The 15,776-nt window shown below is 55.5% G+C and overlaps 1 pseudogene; it reads right to left on the reverse strand.

Moving 5' to 3' along the window:
• Window positions 1-365: 365 nt before the first annotated feature.
• LOC126635944 (N6-adenosine-methyltransferase subunit METTL3-like) lies at window positions 366-14,911 on the reverse strand (annotated as a pseudogene).
• Window positions 14,912-15,776: the final 865 nt, after the last annotated feature.

Genomic DNA, 15,776 nt, shown 5'->3' on the forward strand with positions numbered 1-15,776 from the left:
ATTCACCTTGAAACCCTCAAAAAAATCCCCTTTAAACTCCCAAAAAACCCCTTAAAACCCCCAAAAAATCCCTTTTAAACTCCCAAAAAACCACCTTGAAACTCCCCAAAAAATCTCCTTTAAACCCCCAAAAAACCCCCTTGAAACCCCCAAAAAAACCCCTTTTAAATTCCCAAAAAAAAACCCCTTGAAACCCCCAAAAAAACCCCCTTTAAACCCCCAAAAACCCCCTTAAAACCCCCAAAAAATCCCTTTTATCCCCAAAAAATCCTTAAAAAAACCAATTTACCTTTTTTTTTCGGGATGCAACAAAACCCTTTTCCCTCCTCTCCCCCCCCCCAAACCCCAACACACCAGAATCCACCTCCTTTTTTCCGTTTATTCCATAAAAAAAAAAGAAAAGTGGGAATAATTCACATGTTTTTGGGCTTGGAGATGATGCCGTCGGGGTAGTGCTGCTTGAACTGCGCCACCACGTCGGGGTCCAGCAGGTGGATCCCGTCCAGCTGGTTCCCCAGCGTGATCCTGCAATAATCCCCCCAAAAATCACCCTGGAATTCCATCAGAAAGTGGGAATATTCTTAATTTTGGGGTGGGGAGGGGTTACCAGTTGGGCTGGACGTTGTGGGGGCGGCCGAAGAGCTCGATCTTGCGCGTGCCGGGCGAGAGCCGCTCGATCATCCCGTAGATCTCGTCGGGCTTGTGGCTCGTCGAGCGCACCTGCGGCGGGAAGTTTGGAGCGAGATTCCCTCGTTTCCCGACATTTTCTGAGGTGATTCCCTCATTTCCCACCATTTTCTGAGCTGATTCCCTCATTTCCTGAGGTGATTCCCTCATTTCCCATCATTTTCTGAAGTCATTCCCTCATTTCTTGAGGGAATTCCCTCATTTTCCGCCATTTTCTGAGTGGATTTCTTCATTTCCCGCCATTTCCTGAGGTGATTCCCTCATTTCCTGCCATTTTCTGAGGTGATTCCCTCAATTTTACACCTTTGTTTAAACTGATTCCCTCATTTCCCGCCATTTCCTGAGGGGATTCCCTCATTTCCCGCCATTTTCTGAGGTAATTCCCTCATTTCCCGCCATTTTCTGTGTGGATTTCTTCATTTCCCGCCATTTCCTGAGGTAATTTTCTCATTTCCCGCCATTTCCTGAGGTGATTCCCTCATTTCCCGCCATTTTCTGAGCTGATTCCCTCATTTCCTGAGAGGATTCCCTCATTTCCCGCCATTTTCTGAGGTCATTCCCTCAATTTCCCACCATTTTCTCAGTGGACTTCTTCATTTCCCGCCATTTCCTGAGGTCATTCCCTCATTTCCCATCATTTTCTGAGGTGATTCCCTGATTTCCTGAGGGAATTCCCTCATTTCCCGACGTCGTTGGAGCGGATTTTCTCATTTCCTGGGGTGATTCCCTCATTTCCCGCCATTTCCTGAGGTCATTCCCTCATTTCCCGCCATTTTCTGAGGTGATTCCCTCATTTCCCATCATTTTCTGAAGTCATTCCCTCATTTCTTGAGGGAATTCCCTCATTTTCCGCCATTTTCTGAGTGGATTTCTTCATTTCCCGCCATTTCCTGAGGTGATTCCCTCATTTCCTGCCATTTTCTGAGGTGATTCCCTCAATTTTACACCTTTGTTTAAACTGATTCCCTCATTTCCCGCCATTTCCTGAGGGGATTCCCTCATTTCCCGCCATTTTCTGAGGTAATTCCCTCATTTCCCGCCATTTTCTGTGTGGATTTCTTCATTTCCCGCCATTTCCTGAGGTAATTTTCTCATTTCCCGCCATTTCCTGAGGTGATTCCCTCATTTCCCGCCATTTTCTGAGCTGATTCCCTCATTTCCTGAGAGGATTCCCTCATTTCCCGCCATTTTCTGAGGTCATTCCCTCAATTTCCCACCATTTTCTCAGTGGACTTCTTCATTTCCCGCCATTTCCTGAGGTCATTCCCTCATTTCCCATCATTTTCTGAGGTGATTCCCTGATTTCCTGAGGGAATTCCCTCATTTCCCGACGTCGTTGGAGCGGATTTTCTCATTTCCTGGGGTGATTCCCTCATTTCCCGCCATTTCCTGAGGTCATTCCCTCATTTCCCGCCATTTTCTGAGGTGATTCCCTCATTTCCCACCATTTTCTGAGGTAATTCCATCAATTTTATACCATTTTTTAAAGTGATTCTCTCATTTCCCATCATTTCCTGAGATGATTCCCTCATTTCCCGCCATTTTCTGAGGTAATTCCATCAATTTTGTACCATTTTTTAAAGTGATTCCTTCATTTCGCACTATTTTCTGAGGTAACTCCTCCATTTCCTAACATTTCCTGAGGTAATTCTCTCATTTCCCAACATTTCCTGAGGTGATTCCCTCATTTCCCGCCATTTTCTGAGGTGATTCCCTCGATTTTACACCATTTTTTAAAGTGTTTCCCTCATTTCCTGCCATTTCCTGAGGTGATTCCCTCGTTTCCCGCCATTTCCTGAGGTCATTCCCTCATTTCCCGCCATTTCCTGAGGTAATTCCCTTGTTTCCCGCCATTTCCCAAGGTGATTTCCTCATTTCCCGCCATTTCCTGAGGTGATTTCCTGATTTCCCACCATTTCCTGAGGTGATTCCCTTATTTCCCACCATTTTCTGAGGTAATTCCCTCATTTCCCGCCTTTTTCTGAGGTAATTCTCTCATTTCCCATCATTTTCTGAGGTAATTCCCTCAATTTTACACAATTTTTTGAGGTGATTCCCTCATTTCCCGCCATTTCCTGAGGGGATTCCCTCATTTCCCACCATTTTCTGATGAATTCCCTCAATTTTACATGTTTTTTTAGGTGATTCCCTCATTTCCCGCCATTTCCTGAGGGGATTCCCTCATTTCCCACCATTTTCTGATGAATTCCCTCAATTTTACATGTTTTTTTAGGTGATTCCCTCATTTCCCGCCATTTCCTGAGATGATTCCTCATTTCCCACCATTTTCTGATGAATTCCCTCAATTTTACATGTTTTTTTAGGTGATTCCCTCATTTCCCACCATTTTCTGATGAATTCCCTCAATTTTACATGTTTTTTTAGGTGATTCCCTCATTTCCCGCCATTTCCTGAGGTGATTCCCTCATTTCCCGACGTTTTTGGAGTGGATTTGCTCCTTTCCTGAGGGGATTCCCTCATTTCCCGTCATTTCCTGAGGTGATTCCCTCGTTTCCCGCCATTTCCTGGGATAATTCCCTCATTTTCCATCATTTCCTGGGATAATTCCCTCGTTTTTCCCTCACCTCGGCCACGATGACGTCGCAGTCCAGGCCCCGGTTGAAGCCTTGGGGGTTCCCCTTCACCCCCACCTGCGAGAAGAGCAAATTTGGGGGGGGGGTTGGGACCCCAAAAACCACCCCAGGACCCCCAGAATCCTCCAAAAAACCCCTTTATGGAATCCTGACACCCCAAAACCCACCCCAGGACCCCCCTGAACACCAAAAAAAACCCTTTATAGAATCCTGACACCTCAAAACCACTCCCAGGACTCCAGAACCCTCCAAAAACCTCCTTTATGGAATCCTGACACCCCAAAAACCACCCCAGGACCTCAAAAACCCCAAATACTCACTCCCAGGCCCCCCAAATACCCACTCCCAGGACCCCAAATCCCCCCCAGGACCCCAAATACCCACTCCAGGACTCCCCAAAACCCCTCTATGGGACCTTCACTCCCAAATACCACTCCCAAGACCCCAAATACCTTCCCCAAGACCCCAAATTCCCCCCAGGACCCCAAATACCCACTCCAGGACCCCAAATCCCCCTCTATGGTCCCTTACCCCCAAATACCACCCCAGGACCCCAGAAATCTCCCGACCCTAAATTCCTCAGGACCCCAAACCCCCTCTATGGGTCCCTTCACCCCTACAAACCCACCCCAGGACCCCAAAAATCCCCAGGACCCCCAAATCCCCCCTGCCCTCACCAGGCAGTGCTCCTTGCCGTGGTTGAGCCAGTGGCCCGTGCGGCCGGTGCGGATGATGCGCTGCAGCTGGTTGGTCTTCACCCAGATTATCTCGTCCACCCGCTCGTACCTGGGCATGGCAGAGCTTTTTTGGGGGGTTTTAGGGGTTTTTGGGGGGGTTTTGGGGTGGGGAAGACCCCCAAAGTTCCCAAAAAAATGAAACAAACGAACAAAACTCACCCCCAGAGGTTGAGGGCACTCCGGCCCAGCTCCATGGCCCTGGGGGGAAGGAATTAAGGGGGTTGGGAGGATTTAAGGGAATTTGAGGGGGTTGGGGGATTTAAGGGGGTTGGGGGATTTAAAGGAGTTTGGGGGGTTGAGGGATTTGGGGGTTGGGGGATTTAAGGGGATTTGAGGAGGTTTGTGGGGTTGAGGGAGATTTGAGGGATTTAAGGGGGTTTGGGGGATTTAAGGGAGTTTGGAGGATTTAAGGGAAGGTTGGGGGTTTAAGGGGGTTTGGGGGATTTAAGGGGAGTTAGGGGGTTTAAAGGGGTTTGGGGGATTTAAGGAAGGGTTGGGGGATTTAAGGGGAATTTGAGGGGGTTTGAGGGGATTTAAGGGGGTTTGGGGGATTTAAGGGGGTTTGGGGGATTTAAGGGGTTTGGGGGATTTAAGGAGGGTTTGGGGGATTTAAGGGGAATTTGAGGGGGTTGGGGGATTTAAAGGGGTTGGGGGATTTAAGGGGATTTGAGGGAGGTTTGTGGGGGTTGAGGGGGTTTGAGGGGATTTAAGGGGATTTAAGGGGATTTGAGGGAGGTTTGTGGGGGTTGAGGGGGTTTGAGGGGATTTAAGGGGGTTGGGGGATTTAAGGGGGTTTGGGAGGATTTAAGGGAGTTTGGGGGACTTAAGGGGTTTGAGGGGGTTTGAGGGGATTTAAGGGGGTTGGGGGATTTAGGGGGTTGGGGGATTTAAGGGGGTTTGGGGGATTTAAGGGTGGTTTGAAGGATTTAAAGGGTTTGGGAGGATATAAGGGGGCTTGAGAGGATTTAAGAGGGTTTGAGGGATTTAAGGGGGTTTTGGGGATTTAAAGGGGTTTGGGGATTTAAAGGGAGGTGGGGGTTAAAGGGTTTTGGGGGATTTAAAGGGAGCTTGGGGGACTTAAGGGAGTTTGGGGGGACTTAAGGGGGTTTGAGGATTTAAGGGGGTTTGGGGGATTTAGGGGGTTAGGGGATTTAAAGGGGCTTGAGGGATTTAAGAGGATCTGGAGAGGATTTAAGGGGGTTTGGGGGATTTAGGGGTTTTGAGGGGATTTAAGGGGGTTTTGGGGGATTTAAGGGGGTTTGGGGGATTGAGAAAAGTATGGTGGGGATTGAGGAGGGTTTGGGAGGATTTAAGGGGAGTTTGGGGGGATTTAAGGGGGGATTGGGGGAATTTAAGGAGGGATTTAATTCCCCCTGAGGGGGATTTTGGGACTCTGACCTGCCGGTGACCCAGAGGAAGAGGAAGCCCTCGTCCTGCAGGACGGGGATGTTGAGAGGTTTTGGGATTCCTGAGGGGATTTTGGGGATCCCTGAAGGGATTTTGGGGGTTTTGGGGATCCCTGAGGGGTTTTGGGGATCCCTGAGGGGGATTTTGGGGGTTTTTGGGGGTCTGACCTGCCGGTGACCCAGAGGAAGAGGAAGCCCTCGTCCTGCAGGACGGGGATGTTGAGGGATTTTGGGGATTCCTGAGGGGATTTTGGGGGATTTTGGGATCCCAACCTGCCGGTGACCCAGAGGAAGAGGAAGCCCTCGTCCTGCAGGATGGGGATGTTGAGGGGGTTTGGGATTCCTGAGGGGATTTTGGGGGTTTTTGGGGGTCTGACCTGCCGGTGACCCAGAGGAAGAGGAAGCCCTCGTCCTGCAGGACGGGGATGTTGAGGGGTTTTGGGGTCCCTGAGGGGATTTTGGGGATCCCTGAGGGGATGTTGAGGGTTTTAGGGATCCCTGAGGGGATTTTGGGGTCTGACCTGCCGGTGACCCAGAGGAAGAGGAAGCCCTCGTCCTGCAGGACGGGGATGTTGAGGGATTTTGGGGATTTCTGAGGGGATTTTGGGGGTTTTTGGGGGTCTGACCTGCCGGTGACCCAGAGGAAGAGGAAGCCCTCGTCCTGCAGGACGGGGATGTTGAGGCGCCGCATCTCGTCGTCCGTGAGGGTCCCGTAGGGGAGCTCCATGTGGATGTCCCAGGGCGGGTCCGCCATCACCACGGCGAACTTGCCCAGGATGGACACGTCCAGGTAGCGGATGTCGCAGCAGATCCACTGAGGGGGAACGGGGAGGGAACGACGGCGGGGTTGGTGGGGAACGAGGGGATCCCCTCAGGAAATGGCGGGGAATGAGGGAGTAGCCTCAGAAAATAGCGAGAAATGAGGGGATAGCCTCAGGAAATGGCAGGAAATGAGGGAATGGCCTCAGGAAATGGCGGGAAACGAGAGGATGGACTCAGAAAATGGCAGGAAATGAAGGAAGAAATCACCTCAGAAAATGGCGGGAAATGAGGGGAATGGCCTCAGAAAATGGCGGGAAATAAAGGAATCGCCTCAGGAAATGGCGGAATATGAGGGGGTCGTATCAGGAAATGGCGGAATGTGAGGGGATGGCTTCAGGAAAGGGCAAGAAATGAGGGGGATGGCCTCAGGAAATGGCGGGAAACGAGAGGGTTGCCTCAGGAAATGGCGGAATATGAGGGGATGGTCTCAGGAAATGGCAGGAAATGAAGGAAGGAATCACCTCAGGAAATGGCGGGGAATGAGGGGAGGGCCTCAGGAAATGGCGGAAAATGAGGGGATCGCCTCAGAAAATGGCGGGAAATGAGGGGAATCACCTCAGGAAATGGCGGGAAATGAGGGGATGGCCTCAGGAAATGGTGGGAAATGAAGAAAGGAATCAGCTCAGAAAATGGCGGGAAATGAGAGGATGGACTCAAAAAATGGCAGGAAACGAGGGGGTCACCTCAGGAAGTGGTGGAAAATAAAAATTGCTTCAGAAAACGATTGGACGGGAGAAAATCGCCCCAGAAATGGTGGGAAACAAGAAAATTGCCTCAAAAATGGTGGGAAATGAGAGAATCACCCCAGAAACTTCAGGAAATGAGGGAACAACCCTAAAAATGGTGGGAAGTGAGAAAACGGCCTCAGAAATGGTGGGAAATGAGGGAACAACCCTAAAAATGGTGGGAAATGAGACAACAACCCTAAAAATGGTGGAAATGAGAGAACAACCCTAAAAATGGTGGGAAATGAGAGAACCACCCTAAAAACGGCGGAAAATGAGAAAACAACCGCAAAAACGGCGGGAAACGAGGGAACAACCCTAAAAACGGCAGGAAGGGAGAAACACCACCCTTCAAATTACCGAGCGGCGAGGGAACCGTGTCCGAAAGCGCCGGGGGAGTGAGGGAGCGCCACCCAAACCCCCCCTGTTTTTTTGGAGTGTCCCCCCCTCCCCAAGGCGTTACCTGCGGGGGGAAGAGGCGGTCGGCGCCGGCGGCCGGCGGGGACCGCGGGGCAGGTCGGGCGGGGGCTGCGGGTCGCGGCCGGGCGCGGGCCGGGCTGAGCGGCGACGACGCGGCGGCGGCGGCGCAGGCGTCGATCTCGTAGTGGACGTACTTGCAGGTGTCCATGTGGAAGCAGGTGTTGAGGAAGGAGCAGTCGCCCAGCGACTCGTCCGTGTGCTTGTTGATGATGCGCCTGAGGGGAGCGGCACGGTTGGGTTGGGGTGTGGGTTGGGCTGGGTTGGGCTCAAGGTTGGGGTTGGGTTGGCTGGGTTGGAGTTGGGTTGGTTTAGTTGGGTTGAGGTTGTGTTGTGAGGTTGGGTTAGGTTGGGAGTTGGGCTAGGTTGAGGTTGGGGTTGGGTTGGGTTAGGGTTGGCTGAGTTGGGTTGAAGGTTGGTTGGGGTTGGGTTAGTTGAAGGTTAGTTGAGTTGGGTTGAGGTTGGGTTGTTAAGGTTGGGTTGGGTTGAGGTTGCTTGAAGTATGGTTGAGGTTGAGGTTGTTGTTGGGGTTGGGCTGAGTTGGGTTAGATGGTTGTTGGTTGAGGTTGGGTTGTTTTGGGTTGCGGTTGGGGTTAAGGTTGGAGTTGCTGGGTTAGTTGGGTTAGGTTGGGTTGGGTTGGGTTGGGTTGGGTTGGCTTGGTTTGGGTTGGGTTGTTTGGGGATCGTTGGGTTGGGTTGGGTTGGGTTGTGGGTTGGGTTGGGTTGGGTTGGGTTGTTTTGGGGTTGGTTGGGTTATAGGTTGTCGTTATTGGGTTGAGTTAGGTTGGGGTTGATTGGGTTGGGTTGGGTTGGGCTTAGGTTGGGTTGGGTTGGGTATTGTTGGTGAGGTTGGTTGTTTGCTGGGTTATTTGAGGCTAGTTAGGGTTGGGTTAGGTTGGGCTGGGGTTGGGTTGGATTGTTGGTTCTGGGTTGGGTTGGGTTGGGTTGGGGTTGGGTTAGGTTGGGTTGTTTTGGGTTCGGTTGGGTTGCGGTTGGGTTGGGTTGGGTTGGGTTGGGTTAGGTTGGGGTTGGGTTGGTTTGGGTTGCTGGGTTGGGTTGGGTTGGGTTGGGTTGGGTTGGGTTGGGTTGGGTTGGGTTGGTTGGGTTAGGGCTGGGTTGGGGTTGGGTTAGGGTTGGGTTGTTTTGGGTTGGGTTGGGTTGGGTTGGGTTGGGTTGTGTTGGGTTGGGTTGCTGGGTTGGGTTGGGTTGGGTTAGGTTGGGTTGGGTTGGGTTGTTTGGGTTGGGTTGGGTTGAGGTTGGGTTGGGGTTGGGTTGAGGTTGGGTTAGGGTTGGGTTGTTTTGGGTTGGGGTTGGGTTGGGTTGGGTTGGGTTGGGTTGGGTTGGGTTGGGGTTGGGTTGGGTTGGGTTGGGTTAGGTTGGGTTGGGTTGGCTGGGTTGAAGGTTGGGGTTGGGTTGGGTTGGGTTGGGTTGGGTTGGGTTAGGTTGGGGTTGGGTTGGGTTGGGTTGGGTTGAGGTTGGGTTGTTGGGTATTGAGGTTGGGTTGAGTTGGGTTGGGTTGAGTTGTTTGGGTTAGGTTGGGTTGAGGTTAAGTTGAGTTGGGTTAAGTTGAGTTGGGTTGTTAGGTTGAGTTGGATTGGTTGTTGGGTTTAAGTTGGGTTGAGGTTGGGTTGAGGTTGGGGTTGAGGTTGGGGTTGAGGTTGGGTTGGGTTGGGTTAAGGTTTGGGTTGGGTTGGTTTGGGTTGTTTTGGGTTGGGTTGGGTTAGGCTGGGTTAGGTTAGGGTTGAGGTTGGGTTGGCTTAAGGTTGGGTTGGGTTTGGGTTGGGTTGGGGGGAATTTGGGGGACGACAGAGGGAGAGAGAAGGTGGAAAGAACAAGGGGGAGGAAGGAGGACGTGAGGAGGTGGAGGAAGACCACGGAATCATAGATGGGGGAGGAGAACACAAGGAGGTGGAGGGGGAAGACCACAGGTCAGGGATGAAGACCCCAAAATCGGGGATGGAGAAAGACCAGGGGAGGGTGGAAGAAGACCATGGAATCATGGATGAAGACCATGAAATCACGGGTGGAGGAAGACGACGAGATGGTGGAAGAAAACCATGGAATGGTGGAAGAAGACCATGGGATGGTGGAAGAAGACAATGGGATGGTGGAAGAAGACCATGGAATGGTGGAAAACGACCATGGGAGAGTAGAAGAAGACCATAGGAATGGTGGAAGAAGACCATGGAATGGTGGAAGAAGACTGTGGGACGGTGGAAGAAGACCATGGGAGAGTAGAAGAAGACCATGGGATGGTAGAAGAAGACCATGGGATCGCAGATGAACCCCCTCCGGACTGACCGGAAGTGCAGCTTCCGGCAGGGCCGCTCTGCGCCCGAGGCCTTGACGCACTCCTCCTTGGTGCCGTGGTCGCAGAACTCCTGAACCTGCGCCCGGCCCCGCGAGCGGAACTTCTCCACGATCGACTGCTCCTTGGCCGTCGTCGTGTTCAGCAGCTCCAGGATCTCCTGGCTCACCTGACCCCCCAAAAAAAAACACCTCACTGGAGGGGAGGTCCCAAAAAACCACCTGGGGGTCCCAGCCGCCATTTTGGGGTCTCCCAAGCTCTTCCTCCTCCTCGTCCTCTTCTGCCATCTTGGCGCCCCAAAAAACCCTGAGGAACCTCCAGGTTCTTCAGCATCTTGGGGTCCCACCACCGTCTCCTGGCCCTTCCCGCCATCTTGAGGTCCCCACCCTCCATTTTGGGGTCCCACCACCGTCTCCTGGCCCTTCCCGCCATCTTGGGGTCCCCACCCGCCATTTTGGGGTCCCACCACCATCTCCTGGCCCTTCCCACCATCTTGGGGTCCCCACCCTCCATTTTGGGGTCCCACCCGCCATCTTGTGTCCCCACCCGCCATCTTGAGGTCCAACCCGCCACCTTGAGGTCCCACCCGCCACCATGAGGTCCCACCCGCCACCTTGAGGTCCAACCCGCCATCTTGAGATCCCACCTGCCATTTTGTATCCCCACCCGCCATCTTGTGTCTCCACCCACCATTTTGTGTCCCCACCCACCATCTTGAGGTCCCACCCACCATCTTGGGTCCCCACCCGCCATCTTGTGTCCCCATCCGCCATCTTGTGTCCCCATCCGCCATCTTGTGTCCCCACCCACCATCTTGAGGTCCCACCCGCCATCTCGTGTCCCCACCCACCATCTTGTGTCCCCACCTGCCATCTTGGGGTCCCACCTGCCATCCTGTGTCCCCACCTGCCATTTTGGGTCCCCACCCACCATCTTGAGGTCCCACCCGCCATCTTGAGGTCCCACCCGCCATCTTGTGCCCCACCCACCATCTTGTGACCCCACCCGCCATCTTGAGGTCCCACCCGCCATCTTGTGACCCCACCCGCCATCTTGAGGTCCCACCCGCCATCTTGTGTCCCCACCCACCACCACGAGGTCCCAGCCGCCATCTTGAGATCCCACCCGCCATCTTGTGCCCCCACCCACCATCTCGAGGTCCCACCCGCCATCTTGTGTCCCCACCCACCATCTTGAGGTCCCACCCGCCATCTTGTGTCCCCACCCGCCATCTTGAGGTCCTACCCGCCATCTTGTGTCCCCACCTGCCATCTTGAGACCCCACCCGCCATCTTGTGTCCCCACCCGCCATCTTGAAGTCCCACCCGCCATCTTGAAGTCCCACCTGCCATCTTGTGTCCCCACCCGCCATCTTGAGGTCCCACCCGCCATCTTGTGTCCCCACCCGCCATCTTGTGTCCCCACCCGCCATCTTGTGTCCCCACCTGCCATTTTGAGATCCCACCCGCCATCTTGAGGTCCCACCCGCCATCTTGTGTCCCCACCCACCATCTTGTGTCCCCACCTGCCATCTTGTGTCCCCACCCGCCATCTTGAGGTCCCACCCACCATCTTGTGTCCCTACCCGCCATCTTGAGGTCCCACCCGCCATCTTGAGATCCCACCCGCCATCTTGTGGTCCCCACCCGCCATCTTGAGTCCCCACCCACCATCCTCTGCCTCCGCCCCACCCCTCAGGGCCCCGCCCACCCCCCAAGACCCCGCCCACCTTCTTGCTCTGCTGCTCCTTGGTGGACTGCTGGCTCAGCAGGCTCTCGATCTCCAGGTCCACGCTCGGACGCCGCCGCCCGCCGCGACTTCTTCGCCTCCTTCCCCTCCCCGCCCCAGCCCTCCCCCGCCCCCAGCCCTCCCCCGCCCCTCCCCCGCCCGCCCCTCCCCGCAGCTCCGCCCCTTTGTCCGGCTCGGCCCGGCGCTTCCGGCGGCCGCCACCAGGCCGGTCATGGCCGACAGCTTGGCGTGGTCGGCGAAGGTCACCAGGGTGGGCCCGTCCTGGAGGAGCCCCCGGCGCACCTCGATCAGCTCCTGCGCCGCGAACTTCTGCAGGAGGCTCTCCACCGCCCCAGGGTCACCCGCGAGTCACCCTGGGGGGACAGGGACAGGGGGTCACCTGGGGGCACCTGGGGGTTTGGGAGTCACCTGGGGGCTGAGAGTCACCTGGGGGCACCTGGGCACACTTGGGGGCACCTGAGCACACCTGGGAGTCACCTGGGGGGTTTGGGAGTCACCTGGGGGCACCTGGGGGCTTGGGAGTCACCTGGGGGCACCTGAGCACACATGGGGGGTTTGGGGTCACCTGGGGGCACCTGAGCACACCTGAGCACACCTGGGAGTCACCTGGGGGGTTTGGGAGTCACCTGGGGGGCACCTGGGGGTACCTGAGCACACCTGGGAGTCACCTGGGAGTCACCTGGGGGGTTTGGGAGTCACCTGGGGCACCTGAGCACACCTGGGGTCACCTGGGAGTCACCTGGGGGCACCTGAGCACACCTGGGAGTCACCTGGGGGTTTGGGAGTCACCTGGGGGGTTTGGGAGTCACCTGGGGGTCCACCGCCCCAGGGTCACCCGGTCACCCTGGGGGACGGGACAGGGGTCACCTGGGAGCACCTGGGGGCTGGGAGTCACCTGGGGGCTCCACCTGCCCCAGGGTCACCTGGGCGTCACCCTGGGGGACGGGGAGAGGGGTCACCTGAGGTACCTGAGCACACCTGGGGGCTTTGGGAGTCACCTGGGGGATTGGGAGTCACCTGGGGCACCTGGGCACCTGAGCACACCTGGGAGTCACCTGGGGGGTCTGGGAGTCACCTGGGGGCACCTGGGGGGGTTTGGGAGTCACCTGGGGCACCTGGGCAGTCACCTGGGAGTCACCTGGGGGCTGGAGTCACCTGGGGGTTTGGGAGTCACCTGGGGGGCACCTGAGCACACCTGGGGGGGTTTGGGAGTCACCTGGAGGAGCCTGAGGGGGAAGTTGTGGGTGGGGGGGTTCAAAGTCAGGTGTGCCCAGGTGAGGGGGTATTTGTGTCCCAGGACCCCCAGGTGCCCCCAGGACCCCAGGTACCCCTCACCTGGTCGATGGCGCGCAGGGCGTTCAGGTGCCCCCAGGTGTGTCCCAGGACCCCCAGGTACACCCCAGGACCCCCAGGTGTGTCCCAGGACTCCCAGGTGTGTTCCAGATGCCCCCCAGGCCCCCCAGGACCCCCCGGTGCCCCCTCACCTGTGCGATGGCGGCGCAGAGGGTGTTACCAGGTGTGCCCAGGTGAGTGGGTATTTCTGTCCCAGGACCCCCAGGTGTGCCCAGGTGAGGTTTTGTGTCCCCAGGTGTGTCCCAGGACAGGTGCCCCCAGGTGTCCCAGGCCCCAGGTGTGTCAAGTGTCCCCAGGTGCCCCCAGGTGCCCAGACCCCAGGTGTGTCCCAGGACCCCCAGGTGTGTCCCAGGACCCAGGTGCCCAGTGAGGGTATTTGTGTCCCAGGACCCCAGGTGTCCCCAGGTGCCCAGGACCCCAGGTGCCCCAGGTCCCCAGGTGCCCCAGGCCCAGGACCCCCAGGTGCCCCCAGTACACCCAGGTGTGTCCAGGACCCCGGTGTGTTCCAGATGCCCCAGGCCCAGGCCCCAGGCGCCCTCAGGTCGATGGCGGCGCAGGGCGCCAGCGTCGCGAGGCAGGCGAGCAGGGAGCAGCAGCAGCCGCCGCTCCAGCGCCGGGTCCGGGCCCCCTCGCCGGCCCCTCCCCGCCCGGGGGCTCCTCGCTCGCCCCTCCCCGCGGGGGCGGGGAGAGCGGGGCCTCCCGTGGCCACGCCCCCTGGTGTGGAGGGGAGGGGCCTGAGCCGCTGGGGCGGGGCTGGACGTGCGGGCGGGGCCGACAGGGACAGGTCGTGGGGGGGGGCTGCAAAGGGGGGGTAATTAAGGCTAATTAGTGCTGATTGGCCACCCCTTGGAGCCATAGTTAGTTAGTAATTAGTAGTTAATATTAGTTAATTACCAATTAATATTAATTAATATTAATTAATGTTAATTAATAAATAATGTTAATATTAATTAATGTTAATGTATTAATTATTAATTGAATTATTATTAATGTTAATTAATATATCATTAATTGGGATATCGATGTTATTAACATTAATTAATAACTAGTATTGATTAATATCAATTGATACTTTTAAATATTTAATATTACTTTTTAATTACTAATTACTTCTTAATTAATAATTAATATTTGTTACTAATAAGAATTAATAAAGCAAGATAATTAGTAACTAACAATCAGTAATTAATCCCCGAGTCCTAATTAACACCTGCCCCCCATTAGACCCCCTTAATTAGTCCCCAGCCCTTAATTAACCCCTCACCCCCCTAATTAACCCCAGAACCCCCCCCATTGCCCACCCTCTGGTCCCCTAATTAACCCCTGGCCCTTAATTAACTCCTGATGCCCTCATTAACTCCTGACTCCTCCATTAATCACTCAACTAACCCTGACCCCTAATTAAACCCTAACCCCTAATTAACCCCTGACCCTAATTAATCACTCCTGACCCCTCCATCAACCCCCTTACTGACCCTAATTAACCCTGACCCTGCATTAATCACCCCTGACCCCACAATCCCCTAACCCCACTAACCCCTGACCCCTAATTAACCCCTGACCCTGCATTAATCACCCCTGACCCCCAATTAACCCCTGACCCTAATTAACCTCTGACCCTCCATTCAACCCCCTGACCCTGCATTAATCACCCCTGACCCCCAATTAACCCCTGACCCTGCATTAACATCCCCTGACTCCCCCAATTAACCCCTGACCCTTAATTAACCCCTGACCCTGCATTAATCACCCCCTGACCCCCAATTAACCCCTGACCCCTAATTAACCCCTGACCGCTAATTACCCCCCCCAATGGCTCATTAACCCCTCCCCGCCCTTAATTAGGCCCCGCCCCTTCATTACCCGCCCCCCCCAGCGGGTCCTGCTTCCTGCGGCGCTGGAGCCGCTCCCGCAGCGAGTCGAGCTGCTTCTTGTGCGCCTGGATGGAGCTCCACGTGTCCGACATCGCGGCCCGCGCTCTCTCCCTGTCGCGACAGCGCCGCGATCGCGATCGGGATCGGCACCCACAGGGCCCGGGCCCAGCCCGCAGAAACCGGAACCGGAAACCGCCACGGGGGGAGAGGGGAAGGAAAGAAAAGGGCGGGAAAATGAGGCGGCCGCCGCCATTTTGAGTGAGGGCAGCGGTGCCGTCCTTAAGGTAGCGTCCGCCATTTTGAGTGAGGGCAGCGCTTCTCTTTTCTCCCTTCGGTTTCCATGGCAACCGCCGCCATTTTGGGTGAGGGCAGCGCTTCTCTTTTCTCCCTTCGGTTTCCATGGCAACCGCCGCCATTTTGGCCGCGGGCAGCACACACCCCCCCCCCGTTTTAAGATTACCGATTTTGGACAGAGCTGTAAATCCCCCCCGCCCCCTTTATCGCTTCCGTGGCAACCGCCAGTAAATTCTGGGGAGCTGTCACGGTCCCCGTGGCAACCGCCGCCGAGTTCGAGTGAGGGCAGCGGTGCCGTTTCCGTGGCGACGTCCGCCATTTTGAGTGAGGGCAGAGCTTTTCTTTTCTCCCTTTGGTTTCCATGGCAACCGCCGCCATTTTGAGTGAGGGCAGCGCTTCTCTTTTCCCCTTCGGTTTCCATGGCAACCGCCGCCATTTTGACCGCGGGCAGAACCCCCCCACAACCCCACCCCTTAAGATTACCGATTTTGGGCAGAGCTGTAAATCCCTCCCGCCCCCTTTATCGCTTCCGTGGCAACCGCCGGTAAATTCTGGGGTAGCTGGCACGGTCCCCGTGGCAACCGCCGCCGACTTTGAGTGAGGACAGCGGTGCCGTCCCTAAGGTAGCGTCCGCCATTTTGAGTGAGGGCAGCGCTTCTTTTTCCTCATGGTTTCCATGGCAACCGCCGCCATTTTAACCGCGGGCAGCACACATCACCCCCCCCCCCTTAAGATTACCGATTTTGGGCA

This window comes from Myiozetetes cayanensis, unplaced genomic scaffold (genome assembly GCF_022539395.1).
Source record: "Myiozetetes cayanensis isolate MyiCay16 unplaced genomic scaffold, myiCay2020 scf121, whole genome shotgun sequence".
Taxonomy (NCBI): domain Eukaryota; kingdom Metazoa; phylum Chordata; class Aves; order Passeriformes; family Tyrannidae; genus Myiozetetes; species Myiozetetes cayanensis.